Source organism: Haliotis cracherodii, unplaced genomic scaffold (assembly GCF_022045235.1).
Source record: "Haliotis cracherodii isolate W230 unplaced genomic scaffold, xgHalCrac1.p SCAF_16, whole genome shotgun sequence".
Taxonomy (NCBI): Eukaryota; Metazoa; Mollusca; class Gastropoda; order Lepetellida; family Haliotidae; genus Haliotis; species Haliotis cracherodii.
The window spans coordinates 12,775,515-12,788,556 of NW_027266271.1; positions in this window are offsets into that span (position 1 = coordinate 12,775,515).

Sequence of the window (13,042 nt, forward strand, 5' to 3'; positions counted from 1 at the left end):
TGATATGGTCGACTGCAAAAGTGGTCAGTGATAAATTGTCTCAGAATATTCGACCTTGATCAAATCTTTGTTCGGTTTTACTGAGGGTCTCGTTCGGACTACTAGTGTTAAACCATTGGGAACATAATCGGCACCATTGTCAGCAGTTTCGACTTGATTCATTCTCAAGGCAGTAGACGGGTTTGGTCTCACGTCACGAGAGTGTTTGAAATAACCGTTGTGATACGACTTCTCGCTGGTAGTTTTCTACAGAGGAACTCTCAGACTAATGCTTTGGTGTCCTCTTCGTCAGTTTTATTGCATTTACTTGTCAGCTGATAATCCTGAAGGAAAGTCTAAAAAGGCTAGCTCTTCTATCGATGGGTGTCTCCATGATTATGCAAAGCGAAGCGTTACGTCCTTTAGCTTTATCTGCCCGAACCAACTCGTCATTGGTTCGAAGAGAAGAATCCTCCCACATAAAGCAGTCATAGTTTAAACCTTGCATAAATGTCTGATCTTGACATTCATCTTGGTATTTGTAATGAATTTGACCAAAAAAACAGGGGTTGATAAAATCAAATATTATTTGTCATTCTGAATAAAAAACTGTTCATATTCCTTTAAAAACATTTCATAGAAAATTACCGGCCCCTAATCTTTAGAAGATTTTACCGAAACGGGTCTTGCACATTTAGTTACTGCGTAATATTGTCCTAGTCATGTTATTCATTGTTGTGTGTTAGAAGCATATAGGAGTGTTGTTCGGATGGGATCTTTTCCGTCATGCTTGGAACTGCCAATGTTCTGTAAACCAGTGAGTGTACTCTATGCACGCATAAAGTATTCATTAGTTTTAGGGGGCATGGGTGGCACAGTTGTGTAAGACACCATATTATGCAGTGAGGAATAGCGTCCAGAAAACAGTGATCATAGGTTCGAATTCTAGATTCGCCTTCATTGCGTGTCCAGGTTTGTTAGCACCATCCAGAGCTTTTGGGTTTCACCAAAGAGGTAAACATATAATACCTGCATCACTTCGGGCTTTCATACCACAACAAACTGATATTACTGAAAAACTGATGGAAGCAGCATTAAACCCATCCCGGTCACACACTCGTTCTAGGTTTGTCAGCACTATACCCTAATGTGTATAGACTATACACTAAACCCTAAACTTATAAACATCTTAGACCGAAATAACTTGGTTTTCCCCAACATCAAGCAGACACGCTGTGATACGAACAACTGTAAAAGTAAACCTTTACTCACTCACACACACTAGTTCTGCTTTGTGGCGTCACGTTTATGGTGCCATGTGTTTTTGTCTGAGAACAATCACTGTGATAGAGGTCAATGAAGTCTTGTATATTTGAGACTTATATTCATATTCCAGTGCTCTCTAAAGTAATTATACAACTTACGTTGGTGAACACTACGGGTAGAAGCAACTTGAAACGGGCGCTGCCAGTACTGGGCTGCTTTGGGGAGATAGGAGGACTTATCGGCCTCTCCTTCATGGGTAGGTCGTGTTCTGTGTTTCTTCAGTTTGATGCAGCAGCAGTTCGTAAACCTTTAAATCGGAAACAGGGTCAATGTAAAGCCACCACTGATATACTATCATCAAACTTTACTGTCTGTATTACATGAACAATGTGGTGCATAGATTGAGCTTCGTGTGGATAAGAAGTAAGGTTTAATGTTCCTATTTAGTTCAAAATTGACCGACTGTCATCACAGTTGGTCTTCCACAGAGTAAATTATATCAGGTCTACAATATCACTGCTTGATTTTGAAAAATGGTATATGTCCTATGAAGTCCATCATAAACAACATTGCTCAACATGCCATTGACTATGAAGGGTAGTTAGACCTACACATGTATGTGACTAGAACACTACAGATGGACAACTTGCAGACCTGTTAATTGACATCAAAGTTTTGAAATGCTCTGTAAGTAATAAAGGACGAACTCGTTGGTAAATGAATTGAAAGAAAAAGTGATGCACAAATGTATGTTCTCTTTAGCTTCTTCTCGGAATTGCTGGACGTATGGTGCAAGGGATTAAGTGTTTCAGGCTTATTGAAACATGTGTTACAATGCCAAGCAAAATGTTGTGCTTTATAATTCTGTGCTGTTTTATTATGCTGAAATAAAATCACTGCAAAACGCCTCACGGTTTTACTGATATGACTGAGTTACCTTATCGACGTTGTGGGAGTTGTTTCAGTTATAGCATGGCGTGTCAGACAACCCAAAATCTCGTAATCAGGACGAATCCAGAATTAGTACCACAATCATGAGATCATGGCTCGCCCAAGGGACGAAGCTCTTGAGGACATTCTACGTGGCCTTGAAACGCTTGATTGACTGGGACATTCTATATACATAGTATATGGATAGGAAATAAGGGAGGAATTATAAGGAACATTTTCTATGATGCCTGGTAGGTCCCAGTCTACTGTACCCAAATGAATCCAACTTTAGCAGAAACCATGCTTGGTCAGCCATGAATCACTGTGTAACACAAGACAATGATGTGAAATTGTTGCTGTGAGACAGCCATCACACGAAAAGGTCACTGATCAGATGTGTGATTTCAAAGTTAATTGATTTTCCCTTAGCAAACCATTGTGTGACCATGGTCGAGTAGCTGTGTTAATAAAGGACAGATATGATCGGACTTGATGGTCCATTCACAGGGCTTCTTTTCCATGATGAGGTTTTGGAGACCGCTTTTGTGCGTCTTCATTTAATCCTGGAAATCATGTGCGTCAACAGGATTTTAAGTGCAATGGGAACTTCAAGGAACAGCTTTATACATGGAACCCACCGTAGAATTACACATTCCTTGATTCCTTTTTCCTCACTTGTCAAAAACATTTGTGTTTTTATTGACTCCTCCCTAACTACCGAAACGGGCGTACATTTTCTGTGCAATTCATGTCATTTTCATTTGAGAAATATTGGATCAATCCGTCATTTTCTCACGACTGATGCTATCGCCGCACTGGCTATTACAATAGTCAACTTGTGGGAATATCAGGGGATCAGCTGAACCGACTGCAGAATATACAGAATGGATATGCCCGAGTAGCTATAAGAACAAAGCAGATCTTCACCATCTTGAAGTCACTACATTGGCTGCGAATCCGCGAAAGGATTGATTTTAAAATCTCTCTCTTGTCTACCAGTCTCTTCATAACACTGGCCCTGCCTATCTTCAAGAATTGTTTCTCAAATACAAATCTACCAGAAATCTCCTATCAGTTGACCAACTTCTCCTATCTGTACTAAATACAGACTTAAGTTCTTCGGTGCTCGATCTTTCCCTAATGAGGGTTCCTCTCTATGGAACTCCCTTCCATTCAGCCTCAAAAGTGCACCTAGTATCACTGTGTTTAAGTCTGGACTCAAAAACATACCTTTTTGGACGCTATAACTGAATGTGTATATTTGTACTATTTTACTGTCACCTCTCTGTTGCAAATATGTACATCTCCTGAATTTGCGCATTGAGCATGTCCTCCAGTGATGTGGGTTTTAGCCTTATTATTATTACATATGGGATCACTTGGACGTCTTGTAGAGCCTCTTTATAATCTGGACAAACTCTTTGCATCTCTGCAATATGAGTGGCTTACATCCTTGGGGTACCCAGCACACCCTCATTCAGTGCATACCGCTCGGACGGTTGCAGGAAGATGAAGCGGCTCCACAATCGCAATTCACCCGGACTCCTTGTGTCTTTGCCCTGCTGTTATATAGTTATATAGTTTGTACTTTGTAACACGTAAATCATGATCAGTTTCAAGGTGTTTCTTCAAAATTCTTAGGGACAGGCACTAATTTTCTGAGTGCAGTTTAACAATTGCACGTCTGATCCCTATGAACACTGTCTAATGTATCAACCTTGCGTGGTTGTGACATGTTCCCTACCTCCTTGGCCTGACTATTTGTATCTCGTCGACTAACAACATTTTTAAGTTTCTGAGGGGACATACCAAGGGCTTTTGAAGCTCGTTTCAAGAATTTATTAATTGCATAAAAAGGCTTTGACCTTTCTGCTTCACTTCTAAAGAAATCATACACATTCAACATCAACTGTTTAACATCTGCTGAGTAGCGCATCTTGTCATTGAATGAACACGGTCACTGTGTAGCACGTGCAGACCGTGCTTGCGCTGTGCCTTCCTCGGTTTGTCCCCCCTACGTGTCATGTACACATTTCTATACAAAATTACATGATAGCTTCTTAAAGAACTTCATCCGTCAAATTCAGATTTTGTTGGGTACAGGGTATTCATGGTCAAGTACCGTATTGATGTTTCATACACTTTTCTGGATTTCGAGGTATTTTGCAATTCATGATTCTCATTTGGAGTCAAACGGACTGTATACCCTACCTGTTTATGATGAACATCTACAGAAGTTGAAAGTATTTTACTGCCAAAATTGTCAGTACATACACGTGCAAACATATTTGATAAAATGGCAGTTGTGGTCAAGTCACATTTAGATTTTTTAAAGAATGCATGCTTCATCAATGCATGTAAAACCACACATTCACATTTATTGTATTGCAAGTCCTGGGACATCCACCAAGATACCTATTTTGACAGTTGGCTACTTAGGTCCACCGTGCTTTATGGCACAGGGCCCTGTTTAACAGAACAGTCGCAGCGATACGACTGTCGTAGGTCGATGTAAAAATATAAGGCTAACGAGAGTCGGATGACTAAGATCGCTTTATGGTACAATTTCCTGCTTCACAGAACAATCGCAGCGGCACGACTTTCGCAAGTCGATGTTCTCGACTACTGCGGCATAAAACACAGTTCACTCACTCACTAGTTAAGAAGGAACTTTTATCAACTCATAGACCATGAAATATCTATAGATAGTTGACTATTAACTGAGATTGATCCAATACGCACTGTTCAAAACGGCGTGCACAACAAAGTTTGTCCTTCGATAATTCGGGGGCATGCTTGGCCAAGTCGTTTAAGGCGCCGCAAGTCACGGTGTTTAGAATCCCGGTTCACCCCGATTATGTTTCCAGGTTTGTCAGCACCATGACCGTGCTCGTGAGTTTCGCCCAAACGGTAAACCTCTAAGACCTGCATCACTTCGGGCTTTCCTCCCACCTCAAGCTGACACGCCCTGGTGTAACTGGAAATACTGTTCAAAGCGGGGTTAACTCCTACTCACTCACTCCTGCATTCACATACGTTAATGGGGCACTGATCTGAAGCAATTCCCCGGGATTGGTTGTTTCCTTTCTTATTGTTTTTTCCCAGTGAGTACCCGGATGATATAGCAGAAATCTAGACTAGTTCGCAACTTGTGCTGCGCAATTCTTAAGCGCATTTGTCACTTTTATTGATAGTATAAGAGGCGTGTGGTCACATTGATCAACAAAATGAAATACAGTTTTGGAAATAATAAGGAAATGTAGGTATCTTTGTGGGTAGCATCGGTAATTGTGACCAAGTTTTGATAAGTCACTTGCTTGGTAATTGTGCGATTTTCGTTTACACTATTTTGACTTGCCACACAAAGTAAATATTTCTCCTGAGCATTGCTTTTTTTATTGTCTTTATGTTTTTACAGTCAAAATGTGCAAAATTTTCACTTAGGAAATTTATTAAACGCCTAAATATTCAGTTTTTTTACAAACTGACTGAAAAATATGTACATCTGTATTATTGTGACGACGAATTCCAAACATTTTTATTTTTGATATCATCACTAAGAAACTGAAAATGTTACGATGAAAAGTAGATTTCTATTTTGTTAGGCTTCTTATCCTACACAATAATCTATTGTGATGGTTTTAGGCCCTTTTGATCGTCTTAATCAATTTTAATCAATCTGTTAAAGAAATGGACAGATTTTTCAGTCAAAATGACTGAACTATTTACGCATTTTATAAATTGCCTGTGAAAACAACGTCTATCGCGCATCGAAGAATTTCCCAACAAAGACGTAGAGGATGATAAGAATGAATCTGTTCAATGCTACTGCAAATGAAGGAAAACAAAATACGAATTTCATAATTACAACCTACCAAATTTATGGGTATAATTTTAGGCAGCTTCCTTGTTCGAGGAATGTATCCGTGAATATCCACACAAAGGAACAATATCCCACACGTCTGCAGATGTACAATGAAAGTTATTCGATGTCACGTGACTCTGTAACAATCAAATATTTAAAATATATATATGGTTTCGGGATATTATAACCGGTGTTCGTTTCTCAACTGATCACTTAGATTGTTTCACATAGGTGTCAAGTATCAAAGGTCGGCTGAGAAAGCCCATGTGACAACTATTTTCATAACGTCCACGGTTCCTAAAAAATTCATTGAGTTAGATAACAATGAGTAATCAATCAACGTATTATTGGATAAACCTTTGAACAAAGAATGTTGTTTTTAAATCGCCACTTCACGCCATGACATGAGTGTATTCCCTTTGTTTTAGTAAACCTAGACATGTAAACACTCACTTTTGACATATCAACTGTGCAATTTAACAGTGATTAATCAATCAATGTATTTTCTGTTAATCCTTTCAAAACTAGGAAGATCCGTTGATTTACAAAAAAAGTAAATCAACTGATCATTCATCTCTTGCTGGATTGCCACATGCATATTACATAACACACATTTCACCTCACGTCAAACCTGGATTTAGATGGAATAATTACCCCAAACACAAAAATGCCAAATGGGGACCTTTGTCATGTATTCTGAGTGGTGATACCACTAATTATACCTAATAAATTCATTAACTGAGCATTAAGTGAACGACGACAAATACAGAAGTGTAGGTTTATACCAGAAAACGTGGATGACAACAAGGGAGTAGTAATCGTATTATCCACGCAATCCGAAATCCGAAAATGCTTTCACTGCAAGGAGCCCAGTCTCTTGTCACGCTCAGTTGCGTTGCGTATCATCCGGGTACTCACGGGGAAAAAACAATAACATATATTCATACATATACATATATATTTTATTTATGTGTCACTCCGAAATCTGCTGTAAAAACCTAACTGACTATATAATAAACGCAGCTAAAAACTCCATTCCTTTCAAAACAACCAACATGGGCAAACCCTCGATTCCTTGGTGGAACGAGGAGATAGAACAAACTAGACGTAAACGCAAATCCGCATTCAATAAAGCCAAACGTGACTTCAAACACCTAAAAATAGCACACGAATTAAATCACAAAGTACAAAGCTTAGTTAAAACAGCTAAAGCTAGAGACTGGAAAAATATTTGCGAAGAAATTAACCATCATACAGACGCCAGAACAGTTTGACGCAAAATCCACGCCATTAGGGGCATTTAATGTCATAAAAACCTCCCAACATAAACAATTCAACAAACCCCACCCAAAAAGCAAACAACCTAGTAAATCACTTCTCGGCCGTCAGTAGCAACAACAACTAAAATCAGAAAACAAATTTACCAAAGAGCCAAAAGATAATAACCTAGAAATTAATCTCCATTTCACAATGGAAGAACTACTCCACGTCCTGCAAAATAGGAAAAAGGGCACAGCCCCAGGCTTAGACCTTACTTCTTACCAGATAATTAAACAACTACCACCCAAACTACTCCAAACTTTTCTGAAACTCTATAACCTCAGTTATCTAAACGGACAGGTTCCATCACCTTGGAAACAAGCCCTGGTCATACCAATCCCAAAACCCAATAAACCAGCTGACCAGGCTGATTCACACAGACCAATCTCCCTAACTTCTAACTTATGCAAAGTAATGGAATCAATGGCCAAAAAAACCAGGCTACAACACTACTTAGAACAAAACAGCATAATAAATCCAGACCAAAGCGGTTTCACTCCTGGACGCTCAACCTTAGATAACCTCACCGACTAGAGCAGGACATTAAAACAGGCCATCTTAACAAACAATATACTACAGGCATCTTTCTAGACTTCTCCAAAGCATTCGACATGGTTTGGTATAACGGGCTAATACAAAAACTACAAAAATAGGTCTTAAAGGTCAAATAATTAACTACATCCAGTTTCTAACTTCTAAGTTTCCTAACAATCTCCAAAACCGTGGACCAAACGCTATCGGACCAATGTCCCCTAGAAAATGGCACTCCCCAGGGCAGCATTTTAAGCCCGGCACTCTTCAATAATATCAATATTATATCACCCAAAGTAAACACATCAAAATTCGCGGATGATGGAGCCCTCTGGATCCGGCACTAAAAGCATTAAAATGGACCAAGTTATTGCAAAACCCGGTAAAAATGAATTACAGTTTTAAGTAAGGAGAAGTTGCCTATGTGCAAACATTTTTTAAATAAGTGTGGCAAGAGGTTTTATATAGGTATTACAGTTCATTAAGAACACAGACTGGTCCACAGGAGAGAATGAAATAAATATGGGATCATACTTTATAATTCTCGACCATAAATCGTATCTTAAGTCAGAATAAAATGGACAGTTATTGAGAAAATGTATCTCATCTTCTACAGCTTTATTAATATTATAACTTACAAATTCTATCCTGTAAAGGTGTGATAGGTTTAGCAAATCGACCAATTTCAACTTGTGAGGGTAATGTGCCGCAGCTGTAACTTGCTAAGGATACCACGATGGGACCTGTTCATAATACATGTAACATTAGGCTCAGCAGACAACGAATGTTTGAACAATCGATAAGTACGAAGCTTATTTCCATTTTGTAAACCTCTATCATTCCACAATTCTGAATACCAATCATGCTCATCTAACGCTAATAGCTTATATTTTGTAGGCTTGCCGTCATCTGACCTACACCTTATATCGCCTACACCTCATCTGGCCTACACTAAATACAAATGGTTACTTCCACACCCCTGAATGGTACCCATTAATGATTTCATTCATTAATATGAATTAATGACCTGAGTACATGGGCCTTTGAACTGATCCGATGTTTTCATAGTGGTATCTGATCCTTGAGTTTGTTTTGACTGTTTATACAGGATTACTGTTATAATCCACTTTTAACAGGTCTTCTCATCCCAAAAGTTGTGTAAGTGTGTGTACATTACATTACCTGATATAATCCAATCTGAGCATTTTAACAGGTCTACTCATCTCCAAATTTCTGAAAGTGTATATATATATACCTTAGTAAGTACTATTGTTTCTCTTTACTTTGATCAACGAAATAGCTTTCACAATGTTAACAGGATTACATCATCTCCAATTTAGGAATAGGTATATATGTTAGTTTTTAAGTTTGTTCCTCAGTTTACTCCAAAAATCTCTTAATAAAATACAACAATGGGCTGACAAATGGGGCTTCTCCCTTAACTCAGAAAAAACAACAGGAATAGTATTCAAACATAAAAACATGAAACCCGCCTCCCCGATCCTCCAGCTAAACAATCAAACAGTCAAATTTCAAAAACAAACCAAATTCTTAGGACTTATTTTCGATGAACATCTCACCTGGGATGCTCACATCCAAAACCTAACAACTAAATGCAGTAAAGACCTAAACACCCTAAGATGCCTAACTGGCTCTAACTGGGGAGCCTCCAAAGATACTCTCCTCTCTCTCTACATATCACTAATTAGATCAAAACTAGACTACGGCTGCGCCATATACAACACCCTTAACAACTCCCTATCTAAAAAACTTGACTCAATACAATATCAGGCTCTCAAACTAATTACACGCACCCAACATGGCACCTCCTACACCTCACTTCAGGCCTTAACAGGAGAGATGCCACTAAGTCTACGCAGGGAACAGCTAAGCTTAAATTTCTGGGCCGCGTCCCAATCAAACCCTCTCATCCAAAACTTAATAAACCAAAACATCAGCCCTAAAAACCAAGCTCTAGCTCGTAAACACCCCTTACTTACCCCAATATCCCAAAGAATAACAAACTACCTAAATGAACACCAAATTAAAAATCTTAAACAAAACTGCAAACAATCAAATATCTTCACCCCTAAACTTAAAATACCCAAAATAGACACAACACTAGCTAGCCAAATAAATAAACAAACCGACCCAAACATAGCTAAAACTACCACACTAGCATACATACACGAAAATTGGCCAAATTGGTGTCACATTTACACGGACGGATCCTCAGATCCGACCTCCAAACACACAGGTTTCAGAGTCCATACCACACAACCAACTAAAACCACACAATCCTTCCGACTCCCAAATAACCAATCAATATTCACGGCAGAACTAATGGGCATGGCCTCAGCCCTCCATAATCAAGAATCCAAAAACCACAAAAAAAATCCTAATACTTACCGACTCCCTCAGTGGACTGCAAGCCCTCCAAAACAAAAATACCAAAAACCGACCTAAATTAATAAATCAAATACTTAAAAGCTCCAACGACCTAACTAAGGCAGGCAAACAAATAACCTTCTTGTGGATCCCCGCCCACGTAGGAATATACGGTAATGAAAACGCCGATAAAGCAGCTAAACTATCCCTCAAAATCCCAGAAATAAGCTTAAACTTACCCATCTCAAAATCAGAAATTAAAAGTGTAAACAAGCAAAAAATCACGAAAAAATGGCATAACCTTTATCTAAACTCAAATAGCCAAATCAATAAAGTGGTCAGCAAACCACTAACCAAACCAAAAATTCTCCATCCATCAAAAAAAATCGACAGAGTAATCACTAAACTCCAAACAGGACACACCAACCTAAATAACCATCTAAAAAAAATAAAAAAACACACTACAGGTAACTGCCCACATTGCAAACAACTAGAAACCCCAGAACACGCACTCATCCACTGCACATACTACCTCACACATCGAACCGCATTACAAACCACCCTCAATCTAAACAAGGCTCTCACTCTAGAAGCAATACTAAACCCACAAAATAAACTAGAAAACTTCAAGGCCTTAGGCGTATTCTTAATCAAAACGGAACTAATAAAACGCATCTAAAAACATAATAACCTACCAAATCAAAATCACATAAACAAACAAACATCCACCATACCCAGCTCCCTTAGTTCTCCTCCCCAACCCCATCGGCATCTATTCCAAATCTCAAAATTCCCAAATTATGTATAAGCAACCCCTAAAGCCCCCTCTTAGGGTTGCACAGGCCACCTTCGCCCCTTTCGGAAACACATTAAATGGCCTGGCCGGGCCCGTGTGCGAAATACGCATCAGTCGGAAAGCGCACGTTAAATCTCCAAAGTAAGTAAGTAAGTAAGTTGTTCCTCAGACTGAAAATGGCACATCTTCGAAGAGCTGAGGTCGTTACTTCACAGAGAGGCGGTCAGCAAGTACTACAATGCTGGGTACCGGCACAGGCTGAATGTCAAGAGGCAACTTGCTGTTCACTGGAAGTGTATCACCATTGGCTGCAATGGCAGATGCAGCACCTTTGGCGATCACATTACATCAACCAAGCCTCACAGTCATCCTCCTACCGAGAATGTGGAACACATCCGCATCATCGCCAGAATGAAGGAGCAAGTGAAGACAGACATCATCCCCGTTCAGCAGATCTACAACGCCGAACTTGACCGAGCTGTCGAAGATGTTGCTGCCACAATGCCTTCCTTTGCCAGTGTCCCGGCTGCTCTCTACCGACACCGCTCCAAGTCCATCCCACCTCTCCCAGAATCCCGAGCCTCTGTCGACCTTCAAGAACCCTGAACTTCATTGCCACGTTCCCTCGAGCCCTGTGGAATCAACACGAGAACATCGGTCCACGCTCCAACAAACATCTTGAAGGTTTCCACAACAGCCTGAAGAAGAGAATGCCAAGAGCCCAACCCAACATTTTCCAGTTTGTCAAAGAACTCAAGATGATCGAGACAGCAGATAGACGGTCAAGAAGGTAGATTGGACTGGGTGGTGCCATGAGACCTCGTGCTCGTGTTGACAGAGACCGAGATGCAAGGATTGAGTGACTGAAGCAGCAGTTTGCTAATGGTAGAAGATCAGTGATCCAGTTTCTGGATGCAGTTGGACATTTCATCAAATTACAGTAATTTTGCTAGTAATAATGTAGTGCTAATGTTATAAAACATGAAGATGATGGATATAAATGTACAGTGCTATGATAATACATGTGTATTTATGATATTTGATGTTGTGGAAACATTCGAGTTGTGACGATGATCTCATATACAAAATGAAATTACAGTATCAAAAGTCATTTACATTCGTTGTTATCTTGTTGGAAGAGTTCATTTTACTTAAGGGATAAGGGTACAAGTGAGATGTGCACTCATCCATAAATTTTTTTTGATAGAAGTGTAGGCGATATGAGGTAGACCAGATAAGGACAGGCCACTTGCACAGCATGAAGAAATCTAACATTGACGACAAGCCGACGAAGTTTATACCATAAACATGAACGATTCTCTTTGTCAAACGCCTTCATCGCGTCAATGAAACAAACATATGTGGATTGTCTAGATAACTTACATACTTACTTTACTTACCGAAATTAAAGAGATACCTTGATAACCTAACGGATCACGTGGATTGGTATCAGGTTTTTTTAATCGGGTTAATAACACTAGTGCGCCACGTTTCTGAGCATGTATTGTTTTCGAAGCAAAGAGTAAAAAGCCTGAAACGAATGTCAGTACATGTGCTGTTCTTAAGCGCCTCAACTGGGAGAAGGTCAAGGCTGACTGCCTTTCCACGTGCAATTGCTCGGTCGACTTCCGCACGTGTAATTGGAAGATCCAGGTCAGTAGTATCAAGTATCCGGTCATTTGTAACCCTGTTGTTCTCATTTTGAATCGAACTCAAATGATTATCATCAAAATTCGAGGAAGAGCTTTTCACAAATAACGACAAAAAATCCCTCCGCCATTTATTCAAAACCGTAGTTTTATAAAAAAAAAAACACATTACCGTCGGATTCAAGCTCCCAGGGAACAAAATTACTTCTGTCTTTCGCAATACCAATCCTAACTATTGTCCTCAACAAACTGCGCGATTTGTCTAGTAAACGCTGCTGTTCAGCTAGTTGATACGAACGTTTATGTCTACGTAGAATT